Source organism: Camelus ferus, chromosome 19 (genome assembly GCF_009834535.1).
Source record: "Camelus ferus isolate YT-003-E chromosome 19, BCGSAC_Cfer_1.0, whole genome shotgun sequence".
NCBI lineage: Eukaryota > Metazoa > Chordata > Mammalia > Artiodactyla > Camelidae > Camelus > Camelus ferus.
This window is the reverse complement of record NC_045714.1, coordinates 16,289,417-16,309,203: the sequence shown is the minus strand read 5'-3', so window position 1 is coordinate 16,309,203 and position 19,787 is coordinate 16,289,417. Positions and strand designations below refer to the sequence as shown.

At 60.8% G+C, this 19,787-nt stretch overlaps 1 protein-coding gene across 2 annotated transcripts in view; it reads left to right on the top strand.

Moving 5' to 3' along the window:
• The first annotated feature begins 1,704 nt into the window (after nucleotides 1-1,704).
• The window catches only part of SYNDIG1 (synapse differentiation inducing 1), a 65,158-nt gene continuing 47,075 nt past the window's right edge, over nucleotides 1,705-19,787 (top strand). For both annotated transcript variants that reach the window (XM_032461705.1, XM_032461706.1), the window contains exon 1: nucleotides 1,705-1,852. The gene's annotated coding sequence lies outside the window, so the exon portion shown is untranslated. The remainder of the gene's footprint in view (nucleotides 1,853-19,787) is intronic.

Genomic DNA, 19,787 nt, shown 5'->3' with positions numbered 1-19,787 from the left:
GAGCTCCTCCCGTCTGGAAGAACGTCTCAGATGGGAGAGAACTGCCAGCTTACCCAAGTAAACTCACCGCCATTCCTGGATCCTTTCCCGACCAGAACCTTCTGTCATCTGACCCCCTGGGCTCAGCAGATACCATTACACTCATCTGAGGTGGAGAATCGTTACTCCGATTTGCCAGGTGAAGAAGCTGAGGGTTTTTTCAGAAGGCCACCTGAGGTTTCCGCAGCCGCAGGACGCCAGCTCTCGCCTCTGGGTGCACTCGTGCTGGTCTAGGTTGTGGACTGGCTTTGGGGAGAGAGAACTCCAGCCTGGGTTTCAGCTGGGCCTGCCTGTGCCCCAGGGCGTGGCTGGCAGTTTAAATTGGACTTTTCCAGGTACAGCAGTGGTGGAGCCAGGAAGTCACACAGGTGGATGTAAAGCTCTGATGGTGCCAGCTGGTTCCGTGGACCCGCGCCTCCACCCAAGTGCCTCCTGCAGGTGCACTGAGACTTAAGCTTTCTCTCCCGGCTGCCAAGGACCCATAGGAGCCAGTCCTGCAAAGGAATCTGGAGGCCCCACCTCCAACTCCAGTCCTCTGGAAACCCCACCTGAGGAGCCAGGCAAAGGGAGAGGCAGAGGGCTTGGCACCAAGGAGGGTCTCCTGGGGCACAGCTGACTTTGACACCAGGGCGTGAGCCGGATGGCAGGGCCGCAGGCCCCTGTTGCCTCTGTGCCCAGGGCAGAAACGGGCTCACAGGTCCCTTCCCTGAACCACTTTTGACTCCCTTCCCGGTACTTCATTCTTTCTCTGCGAAATCCAAGCTGCAAACACCACTTCCCCCGCGTCCCCCAACGTTTGCAACGCAGGCTATCTTGGGAGGTGCCGGGGCTCTCTCCCTCCCCACTGCCCACTCTCCTCACCAGGATTATGCCCTGCCATCCCCCATCCCCAGCCCTTTCCCCTCCCCCCAGCCCCCCCCCCCAGCTTCCTCTGAATTCCCACTGCCCAGGGCCAGCCCTGCAGGCACATCAGCCAGGTTTGGGGCTGGGCTGGGGTCCTGGAGTCTGGGCCCCGTGCCTGGTTACCTCTTCGTGGTTGGCTGGTCAGGACTATAAGTGGGTCCTTATGAGCCTCAAAAAAAAAAAAAAAAGAAAAGAAAGAAAGAAAAAGAAAACCCAAAACAAAACCCAAGCCGGAGCCGGGGGAGGCCTTTAGGACCGAGGGGAGCCGTCTCTTCTCAGAGCCAGGCATCGAAGCTGCCCTCCTGGTCCCCGGCGGATGCCTTCTTGCCCAGCCGCTCGCACCCTCACATTCCCAGACACCGACCCCGGGCCACCTGCCAGACGCGATCCCTCGGGGCCCCGGGGGCCTAGGGCACAGCTGGCGACCGCCTTCGCGCGGGGCCGCTCCCTCCTCCTCCGCCTCCTCCTCCTCTTTCTCCTCGCTGCCATCCCCCGAGCCCGTGGTCGCCGCCTCCGGCACGCGTGTCTCCAGGCTCGGAAGCCGAGCGGCGCGCCCCGGGCACCCCTCGCCCACCCGCCGGCCGGGCGCGCGCCGCGGGAGTCTCCCCGCACCCTCCTTTCCCGGGAGCCGGAGGGCCCGGCTCCGCCCGGCCGCCGCCGCTGCCCGGCGCCCGGCGCTCCAGCACGCGCGGAGCAGCCGGGGGCGCGGGCGACGAGCGCAGGGCCGGAGAGGCGCGGAGGAAGCGGAGGGGAGGGCCGGGCAGCGGCGGGGGCGGGGACCGGGAGCCGAGGAGGCGAGGAGCAGAGGCGGTCGCCTCACCGCCCCACGCCCCGCGCCCCGCGCCCTCGCTCCCTCCGGAGACGCGCGGGCCGCCGCCTGGGCGCACTAGTGGGTCACCTTGTCCAGGAGGTAAGTGCCTACCGCCCCGGCAGCCTGGGCAGCGGAGGGGCCGGGGGCAGCGGGGCGGGGGCAGCGGGCGGGCGCGGGAGGCGGCCCCCGCGCGGGAGGGCATCCTGGCTCCGCCTCGGAGCGCGCACACCGGCGGCGGCGCGGCGCCCGGGTGAGTCGTGGTGGTCCGGGCGGCGGGACCGGGGAGGCGAGGGGTCGCCAGGCGCCAGGGAGGGAGGAGCGGGCGATGAAGATGCGGAGGAAGGGGCCGTTGCTGTCAGCCAGGGCTGCAGCTTGGCGCCTCGCCACCCCGGGCGCCCCGGTGGCGCGGAGGGGCCGCTGTGCAAAGTCGGAGAGAGCTGCTGAGACCGAAACCCGGGAGCGCCGCGGAGCGGGGCTGCTGGGGGCGGTGGAAGCGCGCGGCGGGCATGGGCTCTGCGGGTCCGGGAGACCCCCTCGAGCGACCCAAAGGAGACCGGCTGGGGCTGGTGAGCGGGGCCGCCGCGGAGCTGGGGACCGAGGTCCATCTGGGACCGGGAAGGGAAACGGGCTTCGATTCTCCGAACGGAGGGAAAGAGGAAGGCGAGGGTGCCAGCGCGCTGGAGATGGGGACTCTCGACAGGCGACCGGGACGGAGGTGGGGACCCCGGGAGCCCCTCGCGCCCGCGAGCTGTCTGGTCCCTGGCAGCCGCGACAGCCCGCAGCCCCGGAGCCGCCAGCCCGGCGCTGAGAGGGGATGAAGGATGCGCTTTGGGGCTCAAGTTCTCGTCTTGATTTCCCTCGGTATGATTTCTGACCCCTCCTGTGCGCTCTCCCAGCTACAGAGAAAGAGGCTTGGATTACAGACAGAATCGGGCACTTTTCCTAGGGTAGGGGCTTTGATGGGGTGTGTCTTCTGCAAGACCCCAGTGGAGTGGGCACTTGACAGCCTTGCCCGGGGGAGGCTGCCAGTGAGGTGGCTTGGCTTTTCTGAAGGACTCGAGGAAGGGGTCCTCTGCTAGCCTTCGTTTCCTTGGGGGTCCCCTTGCAGGCAGAGGCTTGGGTGCCTAGCTCAGACTTCAGGTGCGCACAGCCCTTCTGCGGCGTCAGCTGCGCTGGCGCCAGCAGGCTCCTGGCCGGACTTGCTGTCTGCGCCTTCGCTGGCCGCGTCCGGGTGTTCAGTGCAGCAGACACTAACCAAGAGCTTGGCTGACTTAGGGGCTGGGGGGGGGGTCCCCAGTTGTTAGTCAGAGTCAGGCTCAGTGGTGGGGCAGGCAGCAGCGTCTGAGTCGGTCCCCCTCCTGCTGGCCAGTGCGTCTGGTCAGAGCCCAGAGGGAGCGGCTGCAGACCTGCAGCCGTGGGGCGAGCCGCCTGTAACCAGCCCCAGAGCCGGCCAACTTTTCCTTGCTGAGAGACACTGCCTGGCAGTCAGTCGGCAGTGGTGCCAAGATGTGGTCCCCTGGGGGGCCTGGCTCCGTAAATGCTCGCAGCGGCCAGAGTGGAGAGCCCCCCCCCCCCGTGGCGGTCTGATGTCCGTTCTGGCTAGGACGGGAGGTAGCTGGAGCGAATTTTTGCATGAATTACTGCATGCTGTGAGCCTGGTGGTTCTGTGAACTGTCTTTCTGGAGGTCGGACCACAGGCGCAGGCCTGTGAGACGTTTGAGGGTCAGCCCTCGGTCTCCCCCGACTCCAGCACCCTGGCCCCTTTGTTTGTGGCTGATCTGGTGCCCCCTCCCACCCTGCCCCCACCTTCTGCATGAGAATGAAATCATCATAATCAAGAAGGCCTGGTTAAATAAAGGAAAAACTGGGGAAATCTACGTCTAAAGTTGTTTACAGTGGGAAATTTCCATGGTTCACAAAGGTGGGGTGAACAGTGCACTCAGCCCACCTCACCCTCTCCCCGTTGCCCTCCCCTCTGTCGACACCCTCCCGGAGTCCGGGAGCTGTGTCTGAGGAAGGATGTGGAAACCCTCCACCTCTAAATGCGGTTGTGACGTTTCATTTCCTCGCCATCCTCAGAAACAGCTTCTTTGAATGATTCCTTTTGGGGGTTAAAAAGGAAAACTGCTAACATTCCTTGAGGCACAAAGAGGGGAACTGAAGGAGGAGAGAGAATTTCAGATCCTGAGAAAAGAGACATTTGAAACATTTCTATTTAACTTGTATCGGCAGACAGACATGCCAGGCGGAGTGGGGGGTCGGCTTCCGGTTGAACCAGGATGAGCAAAAGACGTTTTCTTTCGGTTAAGAAAAAAAACCTTCAAAGCTCAATTCATAAATTGTAAACAATTCATTTCTTCCTCATTTAGCACGGGCGTAAATTGCACTCACCTTTCTCATTAGCTCCTAACGCACGTCTTCTCGGGAGTCATTACTGTTATAAGAGAATAAAAGATGTTTTCTTACGTAAGTTTCCCAGGGCAGACAGCAGTCGGTGCTATTCTGAGGTTGGTGAGAGTATTCCATCTCCGTTAGGGAACACACGATTGAGCGTCACCTGGCACGTCTGAGATGCCCTCTGGAGACCCTGCTCCTTCAGATGGGTTCCGAGTGTGGGGTCTGCTGGCTGGAGAGGGGTAGCCTGGGCTGGCCTCCAGGGACTGGGGGAGGGTGGCCCCCCACGTGGCCCCCCCACCCCGCACACCTCTGTGCCTCCCTTTACAGAAAAGCTGTTCCTAAAAATTGTCAACGATGTGCCTGGAGGATTCAGCCAGACCTCTGGGTACCTTTGTAAGGCGTCCTTGGCTAAGCTTTTGTGATATGATTGAGCAGCCCACAGGCCGGCAGTTTCATGTCCTCCGACCCCCTGGTAGAACCAGCGTGACCCTGAGCCTCTCCCGTTGGCCTTCTTGGGGCCCGTGCACCCTTGTGGCCAAACCCGCCGAGCGCTGCTGGGACCTGTGGTGCGAACACTCACATCGTCAGCAACCTTCTGAGCGCGAGGGGCGCGGGCCCGGCGATCGGAGGACCGGGTGTCGGTCTGTCGGCATCAGCAACACGAGGGGCTGATGAGAAGCAGGACGGCCTGGCCCCTCGGTGGGAAGTCACGGGGTCGTTTGGGGTGAAAGGCGCTGCCGCGGGGGACCCTGGAGCCGCGGCCTGGCCCAGTGTCACTGCACCGGCAGTGCTGTGCCAACGCGCCAGAAACACCGAACGTTAAAGGCTTCGCGTGTTGGGTGCAGCGGACGCTGGAGGCACCTGCCCGCGTCTCCAGGTCAGGAGGAGCGCGGCGCGCCGGGTCACCGGCGCTGGTTTGGCACGTGAGTTTTCTACATTTCTCACCGCCAGCTACTGAGACTTCTCAGATTCCTCCCGGGAGTTCACAAACCTGTCCTAAAGGCGAGCTGCTCTGACTTTTTCAGGCCCCAGGCTGCACCCGCGTGGCCTCAGTGTGGCTTTTCTGTGACACGGGCAGCGTGAGGATTTGGGTGGGGAGCGAGGAAGGTGGCTTTTCCCGGCCCGACAACTTCTGAGGCTCCTGCCGGGAGCCAGGCCTCCATCTCTGGGCTCTGCTGCTGCCTGCTGCGTGACCGAGACCACTTAACTTTTCTGAGATTCTGTCTCTTTTCATCCGTGCTTCTTTCCAGGATCTTGCAAACAAAATATTTATAGCTGACACAATTTCTTAAAAATGAGACAGACTCCAGCTTAGGAGCACTGGCGTGTCTTTGGACGCCTCTTTGGGTGAAGGTCGCGTTGCCCGGCTCTCCGAGAACACAGGGTGAGCCCAGCCCTGCCCTGCGCCTGCAGCGTCTTGTCAGCAAGGGTCAGAATAGGGCCGGTGTGCCCAGGTCCACACGGTGTGTCCCCAGGTGGGAGCTTGCCTGGGCGGTGGGAACACTCCCGACAGGTGGGTTGCGAGGGGACATCTGGGAAAGGCCCGTGAGCGTTAGCTTACACCTGCGCCTTCAACACAGCTAAACCTGGCCTCACGTCGCGTTGTGAGAGCTCTGGGCGCGGGGAGGGTGTGGCCCAGTGGCAGAGCGTGTGCTTGGCGTGCGCGAGGTCCTGGGCACAGTCCCCAGCACCACCACTGAAAATAAGTAAGCCTCATCATTTCCACCTCCAAATAATTAAATCGTAATTAAGAAAAAAAGCTCTGTAACGCACGTTCTCTAGGATAAAACGCTCTAAAGCAGACTACCAACGAGCCGCGAAGCACCACTGACCACACGCGATGATTTACGTTACAAAAGTTGTTTAGATCAAACGCCCAAATCATCTTAAACCCTTTTATCATAAATAACCTGTTAAATTGCATAAAATGAAATAAGATACAACATGTAAGTATCGGGCCCCAAGATAACTGTTAGAACTAAGACCAGCAAGACTGGGAGACAGAACACGTGTGCAGAAAATGACGCACACGGAAGCTGCTCCCAAAGGCGCCGCTCAGACCAGCCCAGGGACGCCCCTGCCGCTGACTCGCATGGAAGGGGTGGACGCGGGAGCTCAGCTAACGTTGTTCTGGAGAGGTGGGGGTTTTTCTCTTTGGGGCTCTGATCAGTGTTCAGAGGAAAACGTTTCGAGGTTTTAGTTCCCGTTGGCTCTTGTCCATCAGTCATCTCTGAAGGGCTACAGGGACATTTAGGGGCCGTGACTCCGAGGGAGAGAGAAGGTGGCTGTTTACCGACTGCAGGTTGATGCTGCTCAGCTGAGATTCATACCTTAACAAGTGTCACTTTGCAAACACTCGACCTCACTGAGGGACCACTTTCCAGACGTGCCTCCCGGCTGTTTCCTCCGTGATCTTTCTGCTGGGAAACGGCAGTGTCCAAAACAAAACCGAAAGGCAAACAAACATTTCAGAAAATTAGAACCCCCGCCTCAACTTTAAACCAAAAAGAGTCCCGCAGGGGGAAGACATCCCACCTCAGACATGTTGGGGCTTCCAGCTGCTCACGTCGCCCCTCCCTCCATGGGCGCAGCATGCAGCTTTGGGTTCGCTCTCCTGATCCTGGCCCCGCATCTGGGCCACGGGCTCTCAGCTGCTGCAGGGGTTTGCAACGGGGGTTTGCCTCCCAGGATCCCAGGAGGATGAAGTCCCGGGACGGGGTGGGGACGCAGCAGCTGGGGTGGGCTTAGGGTCTGTGGGAGCACTAACTCGAGGGGCCCCACGGATGCCCACGCCATGCCCCGAGAGATCGCGGCCCATTCTCCCGTCATTTGCAGTGTCTAAAATTGACTTGAAATAAAGTACGTGCCTTCTGTAGCCGACCTCGGCCCCCACCCAGGCGTTTTGGGGGGTGAGGTGCTGTGTCCTGTGGGGCACGCAGGAGAGTTAAGATGAGCCGGGTGGGCCATGTGCTCAGGGGCTGAGGCTCTGTCTGAGCACAGGGCCTGGCCCACGCCTCTGGCTCAGGCGTCCGGAGATTTCTTTTAAGAGCAAGCCGTCTGCTCCAGACTCCACCCTGTGGGACTCGGACGGGGAGGGGACCCTGCCCCGGGCAAGCCTACCTCTCCCAGCCCAGCCTCATATGAAGCCATCCCCACTTGTCCCCAAAGCAGCTTTGAGACAGAGACTGTCAGGCGCCCGATGGTGGACCCTCCTAACCTCCCCGACTCGGCCCAGTGTCCCTCTCCAGAGACTCAGAGCAGGAGGGCCCTGATCCCACCGTCTTGGGGCCTCTGTGTGACGTTCCTGGCAGGCCTGCTGAGCTGGATGCTCTGGGTGCAGGCGTGTTAGTGTGAACAGGGGCGCAGAGTGTGTCTGGGGACATCACAGTCTGATTTAAAACCACGGACGCAAACTGTGCAGAATAAGCACTTTCTTTCTGTCGCTGCACCTGGAGCGGCTCATTTGCCAAGTCCCGTCCCAGGAAGGCCACGTACTTGGGGCTCTGCGGTCACGGACCTGCTCCTGCCCAGATTCCAGTCATCTCTGCGTGCACACCGAGAGGCCAGCCGGGCGGGGGGGACCCAGAGCAGCCGTGCCCCCCACGCTGGTGCCCTCTGTCCAGTGTTTGATCCGGGTGCAGAGCAGAGCGGTGGTCGCCCGTCCACGGACCAGGCGCCAGCATCCATCAGGAAAGTGGAAGCTTTGGAGGTGTCCCTGTGCCCCCTCTTTGCCCCCAACACAGAAGCTCCTCCAAAGTCACAGGCTGATCCCACTGGCTGATGGACGGCTGGCCCTGCCTCCCCTGCTGCTCTGTGCACCCAGGACAGGAGCAGCCAAGCTCCCAGATGGTGCCAGAAAGGGCTTCCCGGTGACCTCGATGGGGGGTTCCCGAGCCACGGCCCACCCAGAGCTGCTTGTGTCTCGTGGTCCAGCTGCTCCAGGCCCCGGGCTCCTGCGTGGGTGTCCAGCAGCCTTCAGATTGTCCAGTTTAGACCTGCAGCCACATCCCCTTGTGGGCTGGAGAAACACTGCCTCATGGGAGGGACCCTGGTCCGTCTGCCATCGCTGCTCCGCTCGGGCACTGGGACACAGGGGAAGAGGAAGAGGAGGAGGAAAGAGGCAACCAGCTCCTCCTCCGTGGTGCTGTGGCCACCCCACCCCTCCCCCTGCTGTTGGGGAGGGACCAGCAGATCCTTCCCGACGCGTCCCAGGGCCTTCCCAGGGCACAGCTCTCGCCTCCAGCCCGGGTTCCCCACGCCCTCGAGCACCTCTGCTCCGTCTGTGGAGCGGGAGCGTGGCCTCCGCTCCTGACAGCCACCCCCAACTCAGGGCCGTGCTCTGGGCTTGCCGCGTCAGCCCTCGGGAGAAAGCCGTGTGACCTCTCGGGTCCATCCTCGGGGCTAGGGCCCCGCAGCCTGTGTGCACATGGGCGCGTGTAAGCCGGGCCTGGGGGCCGGCGTCCCGGGTGCAGTGGGGCTGCTCTGGGACTGGGTGACCATGAGAGGAGGGGGAGGCTCAGGCAAGACCGCAGGTTTCGGGACTGGGGACGTGGCGGGCGGGGGAGGCAGGGAGGGCGCGTCCCAACGGGGCCGTGGCACACCCTCCCTCTTGGCTGCAGGTGTCCTGGGCCCTTCAGAGAAAACTGAGGCTGTGGGGCGATGGTGAGCGATGCTGGGGCCCAGGGAGGCAGAGAGCTGGCGGAGGAAGGGCCTCTCTTCTCACGGCTGTGGTGCTCGGACGCCAGACTCGGGCCCGTCTGGACCTGCGGCGCCTGCAGGACTGCATCCGCTTCCCGAGTCCCCGCGAGGTGGCCCTGCTTTCCCTTCTCCCTTGGGCAGAGCTGTTCTGCCCACCTGAGCGGGCACCTCCCCACAGAGCTGGCCTGGCCACACTGAAGGGCCCCCCATTTCTGGGTCACTGAACTTGGGGCCGGACAGTCTGCCGAGTCTCCTAGCTGGTCTGCAGCTCGTCCCGGGCGTGCTCCGGGAGACCCACAGGAGCCTCTCCCGCTCGCCCGCGCACCCTCAGCACCCCCTCCCGGGCGGGGGTGGGGGGAGGCTGGGAATTGTGCGCGTTGTTCCATTTGAGTCCACGCCAGCCTCTCCAGAGCCCTTCTTGCCCTTAATGGGTTGAGCCCCGGGGTTGCCTGCCGGCTCTGTGACCAGAGGAGGGCCTGGTGTGTGGACCTGGGTCCTCAGGGTCTGTTTGTTTAATGTTTGTCCCTAAGTTCACGTCTGCCCACCCCCACGCCTGCTGTGAAGCTCAGATCCCTTGCTGGTGCTGTGCACCTGTTGGACGGACACATAGACGCAGGAGGTTCCATCTTTCGAGAAAGGCCAGACAGGACAGGTGGAGTTGGCGGTCTGTCCTTCTGTGCTCGTGGTGGCTTCCACGCAGGTTGGCAGACGGGGACCGGGCCTGAGGGAAAAGCCCAGCTGTGACCCTGCCAGGAGCCGTGGGCCTGCAGGCTTCCTGCAGAGCACGCCGCGGCCGGAGGGCAACTGTGTCCTCTAACGCCACAGGCCCCAGGCGCTGCACAGGACATCCAAGTGCACTGCATGGCGGCCACCCAGCGAGCCCTGTCCGGCACCGGCCTGCTGCAGGCTCTGGGCGCGAGGCTTTTCCCAGAAGCTGGAAGCGCTGTTTCTCTCAGACGCTGCCCAGAAACGCCGCTCTTCCTGGAATTTGTATTCAGAGTTTCGGATGATTCAGAAATAGATGTGTGTCCACATCCCCCACCAGCCCTGCACTGGGTGTCCCGGGGAGCCAGCCTCAGAGAGCCGTCCTCTGCCTGCCTCCCCAGCCCGCCCCACCCCGCCCCGCCCAGGCCCCTGCCCGGGGTGAAGACACACCGTAGGCACACGCGTAACTCACCCCTCAGGCTCGCCCTCGCCCTTCCTCCTCCTCCTCCCCGACACCCCTTCCACCATCAACACCGACTAGACACACACCTCCTGCCGACATCTCTCAGTAGCTTCTGAAAGGTCTCCACCGGTTTAGGATAAAACCTCTCCATGAAGTGGGTACAGCAGGAACACACAGCAACATTACAAAGGCCACACACGACAAACCCACAGCTGGCATCCCACTCACAGGTGACAGACTGAAAGCTCTTCCTGGGGGGTCAGGAATAAGACAAGGATCCCCATGGTCCCCACTCGTGTCCGGCACAGCGCTGGAAGCCCCAGCCGGAGCAGCCAGGCGAGAAACAGAGATGAGAGGCACCCAGATCGCAGAGGAGGAAGTGAAGACTGTCACTACTTGGCGATGACATGATACTGTGTGTAGAAGACCCTGAGGACTTCTTATAAACACTGTTAGAAGTAATTGATGAATTCAGTAAAGTTGCAGGATACAAAATTAATACACAGAAACCTGTTTCTTTTGTATACGTTAATCATGGACCATCAGAAAGAGAAATTAAGAAAGCAGTCTCGTTTACAATTGCATCATAAAATTGAATACCTAGGAATGAAGGTAACCAGGGAGTGAAAGGCCTGTGCACTGAAAACTGCGAGACATGAGAGGAACTGAGGAGGACACAAATAAACGGAGAGGCATCCCACGCTCACAGCTTGAAAGAACGAGAAGTTGTTAGAAGGTCCATACCACCCGCAGTAACCTGCAGGTTCAGGGCAGTCCCCACCGAAATTCCAGTGTCGTTTTCCACAGGCACGGAGCGAGCAGTCCTACGTAAGAAACACACAAGACCCTGAACAGCCAAAATAATCACGCCCCAGGGGTGCTCTGTGCGGCACGGTGGCTGTAACTAGCAGCCCTCGCTGTATATTTGAAACTTGCCGAGAGAGTAGATCTTCAAAGTTCTCATCACAAGGAAAGAGTGGTCATTACGCCCGGTGGTAAATGTCCGTCAGACTAATCGTGCTCGTTTCAGAGTGTGGACCGGTGTTGAGTCATGGGTCGCACACCTGGAAGTGGTGTAGTGTTGCGTGTCAGCTAAGCCTCAGCGCAGCAACAGCACGGCTGCGGGACGGGTAGCTTGGCTGTTTCTCACACTCAGCGAGCCCCGTCTCTGGGCACGAGCGGTGGGGTGGATGTCGGACCATCCAAAGGAAAAAACGCAAGCGCCCAGGGGACGAGGATGAGGCCACCCGACTCTGGTGCTTCCCCATCTGCAGAATGGAGGAGGCGCCTGCCCCCTCCTCGCTGGGCTTACTGAAAAGGCAAGTGGAGATGAGCGGGGAGAGGACTCGAGTCAGGGACGTGGGGAGGCTCAGCGCAGAAAGAGTGAAGACAGTCTGGAGATCTCCTTCACAACATGTGAACATACTGAACACTGCTGATCCGCACACTTGAAAGCAGTCCAGATGGTGAATTTTATGTCGTGTGTTTTTACTGCAAAAAAAAAGCAAAACAAAAAACAAAAAAAAAACCAACCCTATGTTAATTGGAGCACCAAGGCTCTAATTTCCAGCGAATAGCTGACGTGGACCTTTCCGATGTAGCCACAGGAGCAACGCATCCCTGCCACGTCCCCTCGGTTGTGTGTGTCACCAGCCCAGTTATTGCTCAGAAGCATGTTCTGGAATGTGACGCTGAGGCCCATAGTCAGAAACTGGGGCATGAATTAATACCACCAATTTTGCACATTCTGTGGGTGCTTTCCTTGTTACGTGAGTGAGTTCTAGGTCTTCGGAGTTCCGTTCAGTCTTACCGTTCTCCAGAGTTCTCACTGAGTTGATAAAAGGGACAAGTGAGAAAAAAATGGAGTTTGTGTGCTTGCGTGTCTAGCAGCCTCTCTAGATTTACAAGAAATCAGTAGCATGGCAGATTAGGGTCTAGCTTTTCGGCTTTTTCACTTTTTTTTCTCTTTTTCCTTATTTATATGCAAAGTAAAAAGACCTGTTTAAACAGCTGCGTGAGTACATAGGCTAGAAGTGAAACAGCAACAGATGACGGGAAAGCAGGGCGCAGGAGCTGGTCTGTGGGTTTGTTTTTCTGACGTGGTAAAGCCTGGGGTGGGGTGCTGACTCGGCAGCTCGGTGGGGTCAGGCTGCATCGCTACCACCTCCTGGCTCCCAGGTGGCTGCTGCAGCCCCAGCCATCACATCCGAGATCAAGGCAAGAAGTGGGAGAGGTGGACAGAGCCCCCCGGGTGGCGTTTGCCCAGAGCCGTTTGTGAGGAAGCCTGGGGTGAGGAGGAGGATGTAACCTTTCCAGCCTCCTGGTGCAGGTGGGCAAAGGCGAGACCCTGCAGTGGGTTCCCCACTCAGCCGGTGACTGTCCGCAGGTCTCAGTGAGAGGAGTGCCTAGGCGTCCTGTGGGATGGGAGATCAGACGGTGTGTTTTTGAACACAAGAGAGCACAGCGGTCTGCTGGTGCTGAAATTCCGCGCGGTGTCTGTGGGAGGGATGGCAAGCCGGTGGGCTCAAGGGAGGCGCCCAACCTTGGGCTTGAGCCGGGTGGCCAGGAGGAGGGCTTCGACTCAGACAGAGCCTGGCTGCTCCGCTGGGTGACCCTGTGCATCTCCTGGAGGTGGCAGATGCAGGTTCTGGGGCAGCGGACCATGGCGGGTGGCCCTGCACCCCGAGCTGATGCTGTGGCCTCGGGTGGCCCAGGTCCAGGTGGTTCTCAAAGCTGGCTGCACGGTGGGTCCACCGGGGGACGCTGAGAATTGGTGTGCACACAGCCAAGGTGAAGACTGCAGACTGAGCTTTGGTGACATTAAAGGAGCAGTGGAGCCGGCTTTGCGTAGGGAAGCACCTGTTAAAGCTGCACGCGCTGAACTCCGGTGCGCACAGACCCCTGGGGGTTTGCAGACGTGCAGGTCCGGGCTCAGCAGGCCGAGGTCAGAGCCTGAGGTCTGCGTTTCTGACAAGTGCCAGTGAGGAGGCACCGCGGCTCCCAGGGGTGGTGGGAGGCACAGGGTCTCGGAAGATGGGGAGGGCGTCCTGTCCCAGGTCTGAGCCCAGGGAGGGTCCCAGCTGCTTAGCAGGCGATGTCCCCACGTGGGGACACGAGGACAATGCTCAGACAGGCTTATTCACCAGACGTGAACTTGCAGAACCTGGATTTCGGGTCAAGAAACAGAGTAGGCTTTAAGTTTGCCTTTTGTAATATTTTTTTAAAAACCAAGCTCTTGATGTCCCTTTTATTTGAACACCTAGAGGAAAAAAACAAATGCTGGAGGTGGTGACTGCTGTGCCTCTGGGTGCACTGGGGTGGGTGTCACAGGAGCCGAGACTGTCCCCCAGGCTCAGGGGGGCGTCCCTGCCTGCCTGCGTTATTTAACGTTTACACATCAGAGACGAGAGCTGTTTTCTCAAAGAAAGTGATGCAACATCTCGCAGAGGGACTGGCACACTTGGCGTGCAGTGGGGCTAAACTACACATGAACGCACGTCCGCGTGTGCAAACACGCTGTGCGTGTGTACCTGTGTGCGTGTGAGCGCATGCAGGAACCCACGTGCGCCACCCGTCTCCTTCCTTCCGCAGGATCTTGCCCCGTGGGAGGTGCAGTAGCTTGTTTGCAGACGTGAGTTTCTCTCATCTCCCCATGCTCCCCTTTTCCTGACCCCTCACATCACGAGAAGTCCACTTCTCCGCCCTTGAAGGTGGCCTGGCCACCTGCTTGACCAACACTGCTGGTTCTGACATGAGGGCTTCTTCTGGTCCTTGCCTGCCCGCCAGCTTGTGACGGAGCCCAGACTGGCATGTGGTCCAGCCCACAGCCACCAGGACCACCAGATGCGTCACTGAGGCTGTCCTGTGCCCTCCCACCCCCATGGAACCCCAGTGACTGCAGCTTCACAAGTGATCCCAGGAGAGACCAGCCAAGACCTGAGAAGCTCAGCTCAGTTCACCTGCTGACTCAGAGGACTGTAAGCAAATAAAACAGCTGCCATTTTAACCTGCTACATTTTGGGGTGTTTGTTACACAGCAAGTAATAACTGATACATGTGGCTAGAAAAAAGTGAACTGGAAAATCTCTGCCTAAAAATCTACATTTATACAAAATTCAATATTGCAGCCTATAGGCAAACATCGGCCGGGAGTTCAGCCGGCCGGCAGCTCTCCTGCGAGGGGGAAGCAAGGGCGGTGACTCAGCCGGGACCCCTGAGCCCGGGCAGTACCGGTGAGCTGCTGTGTTGTCACAGAACCTGAGCCGGCAGCGGGCAGACATCGCTCATTCTTCACTGACACCAAGTGCTTGAAGCAGTGCCCTGCAGCGCGACCTCCTCGTCATCGGTGCTCCGACCGTGTCCCTCTGTGACCTGGCTGTGGCTCCCGCTGCCTGGGGCACGAGGAGGACGGGTAGAGCAGATGGATGAGCACTAGTGCGAGACAGTGCTGACTGTCCAGCTCCAGACCTCCTGGGCGGCAGGACCGCTGAGGAGGGCGGGCGTCCTCTGCGCTGGGACCCGTGGGCTTGGGGGCAGGCTCTGCTCAGACAGATGGATGCTGAATTCTGGGCGCGGGGCCCCAGGGGTGGGCGTTTTGCAGAACAGGAGTTAAATATGGAGGAAGACCCTCCTCTCAGCTAGAAGCAGCTCTCCTGGGCCCGCTGGGACAGACTGGGGCGCTGCTGGCTCTGGACAGGAAGGGCTGGCGCCGACCCCTGCGTAGCAGGCAGAGAGCCTTCTCCGCATGAGTCACTGCTTCTCCTGCCGTGACTCGGCCCTGTGCACGGTCCTGGCGCATCTGAGCTGCCCGCGGGGGCAGAGCTTCCTGCAGGGGCCCCGACGTGGAGCCGGGCGCCCGGCTTCCCTGAGAAGGAGACACTCTGCACAGAGGAAGGTCGCGTCCCCTCCCCACTCCTCACGCATACACATGCACAGACATATTCACAGAGACACGCACACATACAGACACACGCACACACACGTACATTCACAGAGACGCACACGCACACGCTGACACGCACACACGGGTGCATCCACTTCCAGAAACACAGCCTGAACGTAACTTGCCGCCGTGAATGTCACTGCTGTGGAGCTGCTCCCAGGGGCCGTGGGGGACGGAGAGCCTGGGGACGGCCGGGGGACAGACAGCCGCAGCCCCGGACTGTGTGCTTTATTCTGCACTAAGCAGCTCCCTGCTCCAGTGTGTCCGAGCACCTGGCTCGTTCAGCTGGCGGGATCTGTACGCGGCTCCCGGGCTTGGCTCAGCCGCCCCTGTGCCCACGCAGCAGCAGGGGGCCGGGGTGCAGCCAGGGAGCACGTAGGGGGCGCGGGGAGAGTCTCGGCCCAGGCTCCTATGTAGGCGATTCTCTCTGCTCTGCTCCCGTGTGACTGGCGGGAGGAGGAGGCAAAGGGGCCCTTCTGCTGTGCCGGGCCCTCTGGGGGTCGGTCTGTCTCCCCACCCCACGCAGGGCACACAGTTCCCAGAGAACTTTACGTGAGGCTTGTCTCTACAGCCTCCTGATTTTGATTTAGAGTTATTTCACCTAAGGTAGACATTGTGCTCTGCCTGTGAGCCCCCAGGAAGGGGTCTGCTTGTGGCTGGGAAATGCAGAGGCAGGGGCTGGGGATGGAGGGGTTGGTGTGAAGGTCTGGGCCGGGGACTCTGCCGTCAGCGGCCCGGCCTTGAACCCTGGCTCACTCCCGCCCTTTGCGAAGTTATTCACCCTCCCTGTGCCTCGGTTTCCCCATGAGTGGAGGGGAGACACAGCTGCCCCTAGCTGTTGTCAGGACGATTACGGGACAGGAGGGGCAGCGCCCAGCAGTGTCGCTGAAGTCAGGCCAGCGCACGATGGCTAACAGTTCCTCACATGGGGCCTGAGCTGAGGCCTTAACTGAGGCCAGCCAGGGCGGGCTTTGCACGGGGGCGAGGTGGTGCTGGGAGCCAGGGCAGCCAGGGTCCAGCGGGGCAGGTGCCAAGTCAGCAGCCCCGCAGACATTCTGTAACCTTGGAGCAGAGCCGGGGAGGCCAGATCCCAGGGGGTCTTGGGCGACCTCCCGAGCCTGGCAGAGGGGCCCAGTCCAGATGGCCCTGGGCTTCCCTGGGGGCCCGACAGCGGCGCAGGTGCAGGTTGGCCTTCCAGGACAGGGGCCGGGAGAGGCCAGGCGGAGCGGAGAAGGGGGCGGAGGTGGAAACTGCACAGAAAATAAGGCTTCAACGAGGGGGTGTGCCCCGTCCAGCAGGCCCCGGGGTTTGGTCCTCAGGACACCAGCTGACTGGCAGAAGTGATCGTGAGCCCGTTGCGGTCAGGTCTGTGACCCCTCAGAGGGCACAGGTGGCGACCAGCGGCATAGAATACAGCAAAGGGTGCCTAGGGGCTCGCGGTCTGCACGCGGCTGGGAGGCCAGGCACGCGCAGCGTCTGCTGCAGGACGTCAGGTTGCTCTTGGCAGGCAGGCAGTGTGATGGAATACAGAAGGCCCCTCGGACGCTGTCACCTGGACGTTCCCAGCCCGAGGTTCTGGCCACGCAGGGCCCGTGCGGGGGGCAGTGGGGTGAGGGAGGGGCTTTGGCACCGAGCCAGTCAGGGACCCAGAACAGCTGTCAGGACCACTGCAGCCTGGGGCGCAGACACATGTGGGGACACACCCTAGGGGGCTCCGGGGAGGGAGGGCCGATGTGAACACTTACGTTATGATCAAACGATGAAGAGGAAACATAATGGTGACGCTGGCAATGACATCGACTGGAGTGCGCTCTGGGGACTGGAGAGAGTCAGAAGCAGGTAGTGACTGAAGACGGTGGGGTCCCCCCTGAGTGGCAGGTCCCTGGGCACCTCCCGCGTTGGGCACATCCTGGGAACACAGTGAGACAGAAGACGCCGCCCCTCCCCTCGGGATGCAGCCACTTTCCTCCGATGCAGGGGCATTTTGGAAGAAAAAACAAAAAAGTATAAAAATTCAAAAAGAATGAGAGACTCTGAGAGTGGGTGAAGGAGTAAAACCAGTAAAAACCTAAAGTACTCTGTGAACGAGGCATGAGACACTGTCACCCCCATGGACAGCCGGGGTACCTGACGCTTGGGGGGTCCAGGTCACGGGGGGACCCAGGTCACAGGGGGCCCAGGTCTTAGGGGATCCAGGCCACAAGTTCCCAGGTCACAGGGGATCCAGAATACGACGGTCCCAGGTCACAGGGGGCCCAGGTCACAGGGGATCCAAGTCATGAGGGTCCCAGGTCCCAGGGGTCCCAGGTCACGGGGGGCCCAGGTCACAGGGGATCCAGGTCATGAGGATCCCAGGTCACGGGGGTCCCGGGTCACAGGCAGCCCAGGTCACAAGGGTCCCAGGTCACAGGGGATCTAAGTCATGAGGGTCCCAGGTCCCAGGGGTCCCAGGTCACGGGGGGCCCAGGTCACAGGGGATCCAGGTCATGAGGATCCCAGGTCACGGGGGTCCCGGGTCACGGGCAGCCCAGGTCACAAGGGTCCCAGGTCACAGGGCCCCCTGGGTCCAGCCCAGCTCTGTCTGGCCTGAGTGGTGCTGTGTGTCACCCTGGTCTCCTGCCTGCTGCACCCGTGACCTCCGGCAGCCACAGGGATGCTGAGCAGAGCCTTCTCCATCCAGGCGCTCAGAATGTGCTGCCCCCTTTTCTGGCCCCTGGTGGGCACCTGCACTCCTGTCGGGGCCGAGGCTCAGCCCAACACTGGGCCCAGGAAGCGGCCCCCACGGCCCTGCCTGGAGAGAGAGCCGTCCTGGCTTGGGTGACTCTGGTCAGCCACGTCCAGAGAGAAGCAGCAGACCTTGTGGTGGCCCCACTTAGGACAAAGGACCAGAAGGCCTCTGTTTTGTGCTGAGAGTGGGCGGAGCCAGGCCAGCACAACCCCACCCACACCGCTGGGCAGTTGGGAGCAGAGCCCAGTCAGGTGGGCAGTGAGACTGACCGCGCCTCCCGCCTTCCCGAGTGTGAGCGCCTCGCTGACCAGCTCGCCCCCAGGCAGCCCCTCCCGCCACCCGCCGTCCACCAGGACCTCTGGCTGCCCCAGATCCTCTCAGCAGAGGGAGCGCACGTGTCCTGCTGAGTGGAAGGAATTCCAGGTGTTGGTGTAGGGGATGCTGGGTGGGGGCAGGGATGGGGTCTTTGTGCCGGCTGGAGATGGGGTTTGTGGCGGCCCTGCCACGCCGACCACTCCCTGCAGGGTTCGGGCTTTAAGGCGCTTTGCAGCTTGAGGCTGTGGAGCGCTGAGACGCTCGCACTGAAGCGGAGGAGCTCTGGCTGCTCTGCAAGACTCACTCTCCCTCCAGGTGCTGTGAGGTCGGCTTTGTTGGAAGCGCTCGGTACACCAGCATACCTGCACCACACGGCCCCTTGGTCTGAGACTCGCGCGCTCACAATTATCTGTAAATCTCGTTGAAGGTTTAAATGCACTCACTTCCTAGGACGGGTTTCCTCCGGGGCGTGATGCCCACTTGGGCGCCCACTACTGTGAAGGCTGCTTCGTGGTGTAAGTGGATTTCTTCTAACTGGATTTTCCCCCCAAATCAAATATCCTTTGCCAACAGTCATCTCTTACATTAAAATAAGTTCCGGAGGTTTTCAGGCGGCCTTCCACTGAAGTCTCCATGCAGAGCTGCGGCTGGTCTGACTCCCTCGGCGCCCCTGCTGTCCACGATGCAGGGCTCGGACGCTGTCCTGGTGGCCCCCCGAGTCCAGGGTCGTGGGCGAGGTGAAGCCAGGGCCCCGCAGCAGAGGCATGACTCACACTCACAACCGGGTCAGGTAGGAGCAGGCTGAGCGGGTGACAGGCGCCCGGGCATCCTTCTGACCTGTGCCCCAGCAGTGGCCGGGCCGTTGGTGAGTCGTGAACCAGCCAGATGCCATCCAACGCTCGGGGTGCGAAGCGAACCTGCATGTGAATCAGGCATCTCGGGAAGCGGGGCTGCCGCCTTCCAGGAAGCCGGTTTCTCCATCCTGCTGAGCGTTAGCAGGTGCGCAAAGGGTGCGTGCGGCCCGAGGCCGGGCCGGGCCCCAAGGAGACATCTGTTCGTTGGCTCGTTTAAATCTCACAAAGGGTCATTCTAAAAGATGCGAAAGGGTGATGTTTTTCCTTTAAAAATGGACAAATGCCACTGGAAGACGTTAACGCCATCACGGCCGGGGGACGACGCCGGGAGAAGTGGGAATGCCTCACGTGCCACCAGGGAAGGGCTGGGGACCCTCTTTACAGGAAGGTCTGTTTTCAGTCCGTCTTCAGTGAGTTTCCCGAGCGCAGGCTCTCTGGGCACTTCCGTACCAGCTCAGAGGCCTGACGTGTCCGCTGGCAGACGGGAGCAGGTCCTTCTCAGTCTCTGTCTCCACCCAGACAACGTGCCCCCGTCATTTCTAGGGTGGACAATCCAAGGCAGCGTCCGTGTCCAGGCCTCGCGGGGCGTCACGCTCGGATGCGGTTTGCACGTCCATTCCACGAGGCGCTGGGTTAACGCCCAGCCTTTGAAGTGCTAATCACATTAGCACGTTGTCCGAGCGCCTGCGCTGCCCGGGGAGGCCAGCTCACGGGACGTGGGATCTCCACCTGGAGGCCGGTGCCCGGGGAGACCCCTTCCCGCAAAGCAGAGTGAGTTACCCTCGTGATCTGTGCGGACGGTCGGCCCTGTGCCCAGGGCCCCGGGGGGCCCACTGGAGCGTTTTCTAATTAGTGAGGGAAATTGAAAGCAGAGGCAGATGGCTTACCGACTCTTCCACATAAACACGAAAAAAGTGAAGAAATGAGACTTC